The sequence below is a fragment of the Pinus tabuliformis genome, chromosome 2_2, assembly GCF_031772625.1.
Source record: "Pinus tabuliformis cultivar Carrire ecotype Pingquan chromosome 2_2, CPIR1, whole genome shotgun sequence".
Taxonomy (NCBI): domain Eukaryota; kingdom Viridiplantae; phylum Streptophyta; class Pinopsida; order Pinales; family Pinaceae; genus Pinus; species Pinus tabuliformis.
In genome coordinates this window covers 515222833-515235690 of record NC_142300.1, presented here as the reverse complement: position 1 = coordinate 515235690, position 12858 = coordinate 515222833, and positions in this window count along the sequence as shown.

Here is a 12858-nt window from a genome sequence, read left to right as displayed (position 1 = left end):
ATTGCAAACTCATTTTCTTTTTTAGCAGGCCTATAAGGTACATCATTATGATCAAGCAACTTCTCTAGGGGCACCAATCCTTTGGGTATATGGTTACTAGGCAGCTAAACAATGCTATCTTGACCAATCTCGTCTTTTAGCTTGGACTTGTTGCATTCTTCAATGGTTTCGTTTTCTTGGTCAATGTGCGTTTCAGAAAATTCATCAATGACTTGTAAAAACCTATTAATTTCATCATCATCTTCAAAAACTTTCTAGTATTTGACATTGTTAGGTAGAGATGGTCTATATTTCACTTGAACTTCATAAGTCAATTTAGGAGGCAAAGGAGGAATAAACATGCTAGTAGACACCACAAGGGAATTAGCAAGATGGTTCTTCATTCTAGGGCTCTAAGAAATGCTGAAACTATTAAAAGAACCCTTGAGCTTCCATACCTCATCTCTGTATGCTTTCAGCCTTGGATGCTTTGCTTGGAAATTTTTGTTCACCTGCTAGATGATAAGGTTTGCATCCCCAAACACCTTCAGACCTTTGATGCCCATTTCTTTAGCAACGTTTAAGCCGAATATCAAGGCTTCATACTCTGCTATGTTATTTGTGACCTTAAAAAGTAACTTGAAAGATAAATGAATGCATTCTTGTGCGGGAGACATAAGGACTACGCCTGCCCCTACAGCTTCCTTAGAGCAAGCTCCATCAAAGAACAAGTCCCAAATTTGTGGGTCTTCTTCCTCTGGGATCTGGCAAACCGGTTTCCTAAGCTGCATGGAGGCCAATTGGGATTCTTCAATCTAAAGAATACAGGCTCCAAAATCAGTGTTGATAGCATAGATGGGATGATTTGTGGGATTCATTTCATCACTGATGATATAAGCCAACTGAGCTTCTTTGTATAATCTCCTACTCTCACCTCCAAAAATTGGGACAATAGCATACGATAGATAATTTTGCAATGTTCCACCTAATCTCTTTATCCAACCTCTAGAAAGCAACATGCCAAACTTGGGGGGTACATCTGCTACCACAATATCCATCATCATTCTCTTCATGGGCATCTGAGACAAGGTGATGGCTAGGTCCTTGATTAATCCCAAACATTTCACCTTTCTAGAGTCAAAAGAAAACATGTCATGATAAGGCTTGGTGATGTCAAGACCCAACTCATCCATAATAGCCTTGGGCATTAGATTATGGCTGGCTCCTATGTCCAGAAGGCAGTTATGAAGGATTTTGTCATGGATAGTCAAGGAGACATAGAATGATGGGGAGCTGTCATCATAATTTTCAATCATTGGGCTAAGAACAACAGCTAGTTTGTCATCGTGCAGATCTACATAGTCAGTGGAGGCTTAGATGGCTTTAGGCTCAAGAGCCTCAAGGATAGATCTCTTGAAGGACTCATTATTCACTAGTTCAATCAGAGGTATAGGTATTCTTAGCTTCTGAATTTCTAATTGAAAACTGAAAGGAGAAGGAGACTTGTCAAGGCCTCTTACCTCGTGAGCTGGAGCTTTGAGGATGACAGGATCTACTGTTGGTTGTTTATGCTTATTAGCTTGTCGTATTAAAGGGACAAAAACGCTCTGAATAGGAGTTTCCTTGGCATTATTCATCTTTGACCTCAGATCATATCTGTGTTGATCATCAGTTTGCAGAACGACTCCAACATCCCACCCTTGGTTGGTCTGGTCATTGAATAATGACTTATCATAGGTAGCTAAGGTAAAAAAGGAGGCACTGCCTTTGTCTTATAGACAATGGATCTCATCATCTTCTTCAAACTGTTCTTCTTCCATGACTACATTCTGAAAAGGGGTCTTCACCCTTTGGTCTTCATCGGCATCTTTGCTTCTTTGCAGAATCTGCAATTACTCATTAGCTCTTCTATATGGATTTCAGTTTCTAGGAGCAAAGGTATTAGGAACTCTTCCTTTCCCAGGGTGCTACTCAACCTTTAATTTGGAGATTTAAGAGGTTAATGACTCTATTATCTTGGTCATTTTATCTATCTTGGGATCTGTAGATGATGAAGGTTCGCCCCTCTGTCTCCTTCTATCAACATTCCCCTTGAGCTTCTCTGCAGCCATGATGTTTGATTCTACTTCGAAGGCTGCATCCTGCATATCAGCCAAGGTAGCACATCATCTCTCCCTCAATAGTAGACAGAAGTCAAAATCAAAGGCACTGGCATAGGTGAGTTTAACAGAGGTAGTGGTGGGTTTCACTTTAGTTGGTATCTTGTTGTACATGCAGTTAAACCTCTTATTAAAATCAGACAACAACTCACCATTTTCCCTCTTTAAGTTCCCAAACTCGGTGTGGTAGTAGAGTAGATCCTTCTTATCCCACCAATGCTTTAGGAATATATCATCTAAAGCCTCAATATCTGCTATATACCTTAGGGTCAGTTCTCTGAACCATTTTCTAGCCTCTCCATCTAGACTTTGGACAAAGACTCTCATCCATACATCAGATTCACTAATATCCATGTTATTGGCATAGCTATAGAATGACTCAAGATGTTCCTCAGCTGTAACACCTTCAGTCCCAGTGAACTTAAGCATATACTTCTGATATTCTCTAGTAGGCATGGCATTCAAAGGAGTGGGTAGTACTAGGGGTCCATACCTAGTAGCTATGATTCTTTCCATTTTGGTAGGTGCTACCATAGCTGTGGTGGCTATAAGGGTATTGGAAGTATGAATGACAGAGGGTTGAGAAGTGACTGATAGGACTAAAGGAGTCTGATGGATAGGAGGAGAGGCTTCCTTTAGGCTTACAATGAAAGAAGAACCTAAAGAATAAGGAGCTCTATGGATCTCTGAGATTTTTTCTTCACTGCTAGTATTAGATGCTATACTCTCAACATGTATTTGTTCTATTAAAGGATCTTCTTGAAGAGTTATAGAATACTTTTTAGAACTACCTGAACCTGAATCTCCTTTCTGCAATGCCTTTCTTTCTTTGATGATTTTTTTAGGGTCAGGTACTAGGTCAACTTGTGGCTTCTGAGGATTTCTCTGAGTATGCCTCCCAAAATGAGCTAGAACTATGGAGTGGAGTCACCAAGAGGTTCGTCCTCCAGTAGAGTCACCAGATAGATGATTACAACCCAAATAGTGTCCATACTTTTTCTATCATCAAAGCTGGAGCTGTGTCGTCCCCCAGGGAAGCTGAGCTTTAGTCTCCTCTCCCCAACAATGGTGCCAATTATGTTATCACTCTAGGAAAATCTCCTAGGTTGTAGCTCAGAGATGCCTGGTAACATATAAATCTTCAATATCATTCTCTGAACTATTGGAATGAATTGGGTTTTTGGATCAAGTCAGATGACTGTTTCAACTCTGTTTTCACTCAAGACATGCAAGAACACCCTTAGCTTGACAAGGCTTTAGACCACTAATGCTCAATAGTTTATAGATTCAGTGAATAGGTGGAGAATCCTGACTGTACCATTAGATGTATATTTAAACAAATATGAAGGGTTAGCTACATAAAGTAAATGAAGCTTGCAGATTCTAATTTATCAATGTAGAGATAAGATGATAGTTATCTGGCATTAGACACAGAAGAAAACATGAATAACCTATTCAAGTGCAAGCTTAGAATAGAGGAGAATATGACAATTGAACATGTAAAAGAAAAAGAAGCTTGTATTACTAGAATTAAGATGAGACGCTGGAAGGAACAGATGTATCCATAGTATCCAAACATTGAACCCTTGTTTTTTCTAACTTTCAGCCATTTATAGGCTTTTTACAATGCTCTGAGGCTTGAGATGTCTTAATCCATCCCCTTTGTCTTCTAACTACTTGATGCCATAACTAGACAAACATGATCTTAGAGTGCTCTATTTATAACAAACACGGTAATAAAATTCTGGTAATTTTGCTGTGCTGTCAGGTGGCTCGCTCATGCCAGCGATGCTCCATGATCATTTCTTTTGGTTCAGCTACATCATGTTGTTGTCTTTCCCCTTTTGGCAATGCATTCCGTTATTTCAGTTCAACTGTCCGACTGTCACAAACATTGACAGAGCCAACAACTTTCCTTCCTGGGTGACTGATGGGAAGAGGGGTACAGGGGCATGTGGGCCATTGGATGGGATGGATCGACGGTCAAGATGTTGGTCGGGCAGTGGAGGGTGAACTATGGTGATGGTGAATGAGGGCCGTTGGATCAAGAGGAATGGATGGAGGAGATCAAATGCCGAAGGCCTGAAGTTGTGGTGAGAGTGGAATAAGTCTGAGCCATCAGATCTTGGATGGGTAGATAGAACGGCTATCGGGCGGAGGAGGTGCTCGAAAGATAATGCCCGGGAGTGGTTTTACCCAAGCGGAAATGGTTTCTATTGGGCGATCATTGGGAAATAGGTGGTAAAGGTCGGAGCCCACACAATTCCATTCATCGGGTGCCACGTAATGGTGGAGGAGAGAGAGGAAACCACCTTTATCGGGTAGGTATCCCTCTCGCTTGTTGCCTGAGCGATATGCGCAATAGCCGTTAGATCTGGTGGAAGTGATCTAATGGTGATGATTGATCGAGCATATCACGTCGGTTGGGTGAAGTGTGGGCCATCAGATCGGTGAGAAAATCGATGGCGGGGGGACACGAAGGTACAAGATGACATCGAGAAATGTGAAAAGGGGCACATATGGGCAGAAAAGTAAGGTTTTCGGGGAAAAATGGGTTAATTTATGTAAGGCCAAGGCGAAAGTGGGTTTTGTTACGATGTGAGGGTTGGGTTAGGACATGAGTGAATGAAAATGGGAGTGGATGAGTGAGAAAAGTGGGGTGATGGACCGTTTGGGAACCTCTCCACAACAGCAAAACAATCCATTTCCTTCCTTTATCCTTCAAAATAGTAGCACTGCACCTCAGGGCTAACAGTACCATCAGATCAAGATCGCACCGGAGGATAGGAGTAAGACAACCTTCGTGATTGAATGGGGATGCTTCTAGTATACGGTGATGTCTTTTGGGATGAAGATTGCATCGGTGATCTTCTCGCACATAGTCATCACAATGTTCAAGGATTTCATTCACAAATTTCTGGAGGTATAATTTGATGATTGGACAGTGTTTAGACTGGTAAAGTGCCATGTAGCAAGTTTGTGCTTGATGTTAGATACATGCCGAAGGTACCAAATCACACTCAATCTGAAGAAATGTTTGTTTTGTGTCCCTTTTGGGATCTTTTTGGGTCACATGGTATGCAGACAAGGCTTGATGGTAGACCCCGTGAAGATCACATTATAATCAATTTGGAGGCACAAAGAAGTGTGAAACAACTACGTGAAACGTTGGGGCATACATGGTACTATAGAAAGTTCATCAAAAGTTAAGCCCAGGTCACCACGTCAATGGAGAAACTATTAAAAAGAATGCTACATTTTGTTGGAAAGAGGAATGTTAGAAGAGCTTGAATGTGCTGAAAGAGAAGATGGTCACCAGGCCAATCCTAGTCTTCCTAGATTGGAAGAAGGAATTTCATGTGCATGTGGACACGTCATGTATTGCGCTGGGAGTAGTACTGACATAAGATGGTGAGGGAGAATTGGATCACCCCATAGCATTCGCAAGTAGGAAGCTATCTAAAGCTGAGAAGAATTATTCAATGACTGAGCGTGAATGTCTGCCTATGGTATACGCACTCTAGAAGTTTAGGCACTACTTGCTAGACAGACAATTTAAGATGTATACAGACCATTCTGCATTGAAATACTTGGTGAAAAAGCCTCTGTTGGGGGGGGGGATATGCATATGGTTGTTGCTATTTCAAGAATATGATTTTGAAGTTATTGTGAAACCAGGACGCTTGAATCCTGGACTGGATCATCTGTCGCGCATTGAAACGAGAGAGGAGCCTACTAATTTGGAAGAAGGACTACTTGACGTGTAGCTTTTTGCAGTGCGCGTCACGAACAGTCAATTTGAAGATATTATACACTTCCTGACGATGGGAACAGATCTAGAAGGATATACTAACCAACAAAAGAAGGAATTGGTGTTGCACGCGAGAAACTTTTCTGTCATTGCAGGACACTTGTATAAAATGGGATCAGATGAAATACTATGACGTTATGTGCCAAAACTTGAATGAAACAACATCCTCACTGAGGCTCATGGAGGAGCCATGGGAGGAAATTATGTGGGCAAAGCAATAGCATAGAAGATTCTACGTGCTGGGTTGTGGTGGACGACACTGCATAAGGATTCAAAAGTGTATTGTAGGGCATGTATTGGACTGGAAAGCCATCGCGAAGGGATGAGTTGCCACTAAATCTGTAGATATCGTTACATCCTTTCAAGAAGTGGGCAATTGACTTTTGGGACCAATTCAGCCTCCAGGCAAGAAAACATGTGCGGGGTACATCATCACCGCGACTGAGTGTTTAACTAGATGGTTGAAGGCGCAACCTATGAAGGACTGCACAAGCGCGAACGTAGAAAAATTCATCTTTGAGTACGTGCTGACAAGGTTTGGTTGTCCAAAAAATTTAATGAGTGATCATGGTACGCATTTGATTAATGAGACGATTAGCACGATGATGGAGAAATTTTAGGTTTACCATCAGAAGAGCACGTCATACCAACCACATGATAATGGAACAATAGAAGCGTTTAATAATATACTGGGAAACATGTTGACGAAGGTTTGCAATACACAAATAAATGAATGGGATGTGCGCGTACCCACGGTGCTATGGGTTTACAGAACAACTTGTAAGAAGCTGACTGGACAAACGCCTTTTAGGCTGGTTTATGACATTGATGCTATGATGCCAATGGAATACATTGTACCTAGTCTGTGCATATCGATGTTCACAGCAATGGCGGATTGCGGAGCCATGGAAGAAAGGCTCGTGTAGTTGGAAGAATTGGAAGAAGATAGGTTTCTGGCTGGATTCCATCAGCAAGTTCAAAAGGAATTCGAAAAGGCATGGTATGATCAGTGCATCAAACTACCAACCTTCAAGGTAAATGATTTAGTGTTATTAAATGACAACAAGTTTGATAAATTTCCAGGAAAATTTCGAATGCATTGGCTGGGGCCCTATGTCATCAAGGAGATTACCAATGGTGGAGCAGCTCAGTTGGCCAAGTTGAATGGAGAGCCCTTCCCAGGAAGGGTGAATGGTAGCCGATTAAAGCCATACACCGCGGATCCACTCAAATGACTACATGGTGGAAGCACAGTCTTAGCGCTCCAGGCAGTTGAAAGGAGGCACGGGACTATAAACTACACTACCCGGGTTGTAGAGTTGCAACATTGGGGTTCTACGTGGAATGAAGGATTGTCATAGTGTCAACAGAAGCATGAGGGGAGTTGCGATATTGAAGGAGAGACCCTGCAGGCCAGCCAGAAAGTGACCGTTATGGTCACTGTTCATGATTTGACAGTGGGAAAATGGCTAAATGGAGTGGGTGGGTGGAAATTAAGTTGGAATTTAAGAGCAAGATCTTTGAAAATCTGTCGCCACTCTAGCATTTATGAACCGATTTTGGGGAGAACCATCGGATTCAAATTCAAAATTGCCTATAAATTACAGATGGCTGACCAACGAAAAACAATTGGCATTTTAAGAACTGATGTGTTGAGCTATGAGGCGTGCATGAACCTTGATTATTTCGAGGCTTCGGTAGCAAGTGTAGTGTTTGAGAAATTGCCAAAGGAGACTTAGGAGCTTTTAAATGGTATTAAGTCGGCACTCATGGAGACTGTAAGTGTTGGAGAAGCAATGGCAGTTGCGGGAGATGCCCCGGAGGTAGTGAGTGTAGAGGTACCCAAATCGCCATGGTCTCCCAAGCTGAGGCCTACGCTGCCCAAAGAAGGTCCCAAGATGAAGAAGGATAAGTGAAAAGCAACACAACCGGTGCATAAGTCACCAAGGAAACACTAGAAAAAAGACAAGGCTACTGCACAGGAGAAGGCTAAGGTTGTAGACCTAGAACCTGATGAGGACATAGAGGATGTCGATGTGGGTGTAGAAGACATTGAAATGGGGACAAAAGACATTGAAATGGGGACAAAAGACATTGACATTGAGGGGAAAACCCTATCTCCAAGCTGCCACCATATATCCCTCCGCATCGAAGCAAGGCGAAGGTACCAAATGATCCAGATCTTAGGGGGGAGGCCCCCAAGATCTAAAAAAATTGAAATGGATCTTGGGGTAGAGACCCCCAAGATCTGAAAACTTGAATTGCCATAAGAAAAATAGGAGAATGCCCAATAAAAAAAACCACAAAGAAACTTTTTATTAAAACTGATAATAACTGTAAAGGCTACATTGTGGCGGACAATCTGTCCTTTTACAAAATGTGACTTGTTACTTATAGTATTTTTCAGTTATAATACCATGGGTCAATTCCATGGGTGAATGAATACCATGGGTGGATTTTACAATACCATGGGAAGATGCCATTTACAATACCATGGGTAAATTCCATGGGTCGATGAATAATATGGGTGGATGAGTACCATGGGTTGATGCCATTTTCCATTCGGATCACCAAAGGACATCGTCCAGAATAAATTCACACTTCTCACCCCGTTGCTGCAGGAAAAAATCACATTCAAAGGACCGCGCTTGGCGCGTATCCCCCTTTTGAAGCTAGAGGAATGGGATTTAGCAGATACAGAGCACTTTCCCCACTTAGCGACTGATACATTCATGCATCGCGTCTTTTATAAAGACTCTAATGTGACTGTGTTGGAGCTAAGAAAGTGGCTAAAATAGGTGGAGAAGTAGGATTGTTGAACCTGCTATGGGTGTCGCATTACAACCGCGCGCCCATAACTTTAATAGTGATCAAGAATATGTTATGCTTGGTGCACGATGGGTGCCTCTGGTTAGGAGATCCGATCCCAATCACTTACATGCTGATCCACAGGATCACCTTTCTCCCGCACTCAGGCTTGAATCCGACCATGGAATTTGGCGAAAAGTCAGGTGAGCGCAACCTTGCAGAACAAATGAAGGACAAGTTCAAGCTTGCCAAGAAACCACGCGACTACTCCATCTCTAGCATAATTGACCCTGCGGTTAAAGTAGCCACTCAGATTTTGGCAGGGAAAGTTATGACGAAGTGTCGTGCAGATGAAGTGCCAGCACTGGTGGTATCTTTGGCAGCCTAGTGCGCGGAGGGCATACAATTTAACTGGGCATGCTATCTTGGCAGTGAGTTCCTTGTGAACTGCAGAAACGCAAGATCAAAGCGTGAATTTTCACTATGCATGGATACTATTGTTGATTGTCCTGGTTGCGTTGGACTTACCGGAGGACAATCAGATTCCCCCGATTGCATGGAGATGCCAGAAGTAGCGAAGTTCGCTTCGCTCTGGGCCATGAAGGACCCTCAAAGGATCAAAGACAACAAGATATTCTGGATTCTCATGGAATCAAGCATTCGCATCACCATCAACTGAAAGTCGTGACTCTCAGCAACTGTCTTTGAGTAGTTGCCCGAGTATGTTGAGTTCAAGGTGAACTTCCAGTATGTGTCCATCACAGCACGGAAGGACCCCGCACAGAAATGGTATGATCTTCCATACCTGGTGAAAAATGATGCAATTTCCATGGTTTAGGAGAGTTGACCTGTAGAGTGGCGCAAGGCCTCAAACTTATTAGTTGGGACTAGTAAGTCTGCCACGAAGCAGAAGAAAGAAGAGGTCAGGTTAAAGATGAAACAGTTGGTAGAAAAATGAAGGAAGGAAGTTGAGGCTAAAGCCAAAACACAGGCAGAAGAGGAGTAGGAAGAGTATGAACACGACTCTGATAGGAGTCAAAAGTTTCCTTCTCCATAGATAGATGAGGAGGAGTAGCGCGCAAAGCAGGGAGGAGTGGACCTAGAGACTATTCCATTCCGGGTTAAGCACACAAGGGAGTAGGAGAAAGTAGGGCTGTGAATGAAGTCAAAGGCCAACAAATGATCCTTGGACCCAATCACCTTGACAGAGGGTTATTTGAATGAAATCAGTGATACAGTGAGGGATGCGACCGTGAAACTGCTATAGCGGTTCGAGGAGTAGTAGAAATAGTGCTTGTTTTCCATTCAAATGGGTCTACATGAGCTGCAGATCTAGGCAGGGCGGGGAAGCACAACATCGAGAAGTTTGGTGCTAGGAACCTTAGACACAATAGAGATAGTCTGTAAAACAGATCCCCGGGATGTCGCGCTGCTGGATGGAGCATTGACCGCAGAAGTAGAGGCTGATAGGGCCATTGCCAGCGCCATCAAACAAGTCAAGTTAAACTTGGCCGTGCTTCCAAGTGAAGCCCTTCCCACCCTGCCGGCTGGTGTGATTGCGGAAATAAGAGCTCAGGAACAATGTGATTTAAATGTTATTAGCGAGCAAAAGTTGAACAATGCACATATGTTCACCGAAAAACATCCACGATTGATATTCTTAAGAAGTTCACAGAAGAGAATGAGGGCATAGCAACTATGGTGGACAAGGCATGCCAAACTATTCCAGAGCTGAACATCCCCGAAGATGAGCTAGTCGACGCAAGGATCCAGAAGATTGTTGCAAGTGTGCGTGAAGCACGAAAAGAACTGGCTAAGGTTCATTTTAAACTTAACCTTAAGATCACAAAACTTGAGTTGAGGGCCTAGCCCTCGACTCTACCATAAGTCAGAGAGTAGCACACGACTACTGTAAAAGATGTTGTTGCAGCTATTGACACCATAGTGAAGGATTTCACTGCACTCTTTGAGTAGGCGCTCGAAGTAGTGACCAATCTGCAGAAAGATCCCAACCTACAAAGGCTAGAATCTAAAGCACGGGAGCTGCAGTGGAAGTATGATGAGGTCAAAGCGATGACGTGCACTGTCGCCTTCACATGGAGGTTGGAAAAGTTACAGGAAGCGAAGGCATTAAAGGAACAGGTGGATGCATATCAGCGCAAGGAGGCAGTACTGAAGGCCAGATTGGGGCCTTGGCTAGAGGAAGCCTATGTACTCACTACTTCCATTGAAGGGAAATTGGCTAGTATGCAGGTGACACAACATAAAATACAGGCAGACAATGCAAAGCTAGCAATGGAGCAGCTAGTTGAGCAAGTTAAGCAGGTGGCGACGCAGTGTATATCCGAGGTTGCAGTCGTGTAAGTGGAGCTAGGAGGTCTTCACGACAAGATCTCTGCAGCCGTCGAGTGACTCGGGGCGAGTCACTATATTTGTGTCGGGGGCCTATTGGGAACGAGTCCCCTGGGGTCAATTTTGGGGTTAAGAGCCCAAGTTTTGGGGCTAAAGGCCCAAGTTTTGTATAAATAATGTAAAGTCTCCAAATTTTGTGGTCGCGGAACGTGAATATGTAAACATTCAAAAAGGGTTTCTTCCCTTAGTTTAGATAGCTTGTGTCGGCTTGATGAGATCCACCCTTGGTCTGCAGGCCATGGGAATGTATAAAAAGGGAGTCTTAGAAGAGTCTAAGGTAGTAGTTAGTTGAGTTATAAGTAAGTTTTTGGGTTTGTGAGAGCTAAGAATAAAGAGTCTTAGCATAGGAAGAGGCTCTGCAGCTGAGTGCGCAGAGGCCTAGGGTAGAAGTCCACAGCTGAGTGCGCAGATCCCTACAGCTGTGTGCGCAGGGTAGTTAGAGTCTGTACTAGAGATCTGAACCATAAATAAAGAGAATTACTCTAGAGATATCTGTATATGAGTTATTTTACTTATGTTATGAATGTTGTGATTATGTTATGTTGAATACTGGGTTTATCATTTAATGCTATATTGATGCCCGAATCTATGTATTTTACTTTGTCATATGAATACAAGTAAGAATATTTGTTTACGTGAAGATAATCATAATGCATGTAGAAGTTAACCAGTACTTAAGCTAATCAGGGTAGACAAAGAAGTAAGGATAATTACAGAGGTGTGTAAGTGTTTGAATTGGCTATTTAGGGTCCGCAAAGAACGATCAGAGACTTTCACGGAAGGTTCAAGGATGAATAATAGAAGTACATTGATAAGACCTAAAGGGCTTATAGGTTTGTGCAGAGGAAGGTTTAGGGTATAAAAATGACATCACAACTATCTCAGGGTGCAGAAAATTGGTTCCTGCATCCCCCCATACTGCTTCGGGTGAGACTTTTATCTGCGCTCCGTGGATTGATGCCGAAAGGGCCAATAGTGTAGAGATTTTCTTGGCTAATTGACGTTGAACCTGGGTCAGGGCCCATCAAGCTAACGATTAACTTGTGTATTTAGTGGAAATTCATCTCTTCACAATGGTCTTCCAATCCTCTGGAAGACATTTCAAGAACTACGATAGTCCTTAGAATCCTTGTGCACCGTAGGCTACCATAGTCCCGCCCTCAAAATTTTCTGGGTTGTTGCTTTCCCTGCATAGTTCCCTCCCACCACACCACCATGCAATTCTACCAAAATATTGTGTCTTTCATGCTTAAGGACATATCTGCACAATATTTCATCAAGGCCCATTTTATATAGATGCCCAATAATCAGAGAAAATTTTGTTTCTCTGACTACTAGTTCTTTCTTCATTATATTCTCTGCAAGGGCTACTTAGGTAGTAAAAAAGTAGATAATATTTGCAAAATTTTCATCAACAACCCTGACTATGAAGAGTTGTGCATCAGACAATCCTTCTTCAATGTTGGTTGGTTCTTCATTGGTCTCAACTCTAGACAGATGATCTGTTCCGGCGTTCAGTCATCCTGGCTTGACTATTACTTCAAAATCATATTCTTGGAACATTAATAGCCATCCGCAAATATCCACCCCAACATAGGCTTGTTCACCAAGTATTTCAACGCAGATGGTCCATGAACATCTTGAAGTGTACACCCAGCAAGTAATGCTTGAACTTCTACAATGCGTACA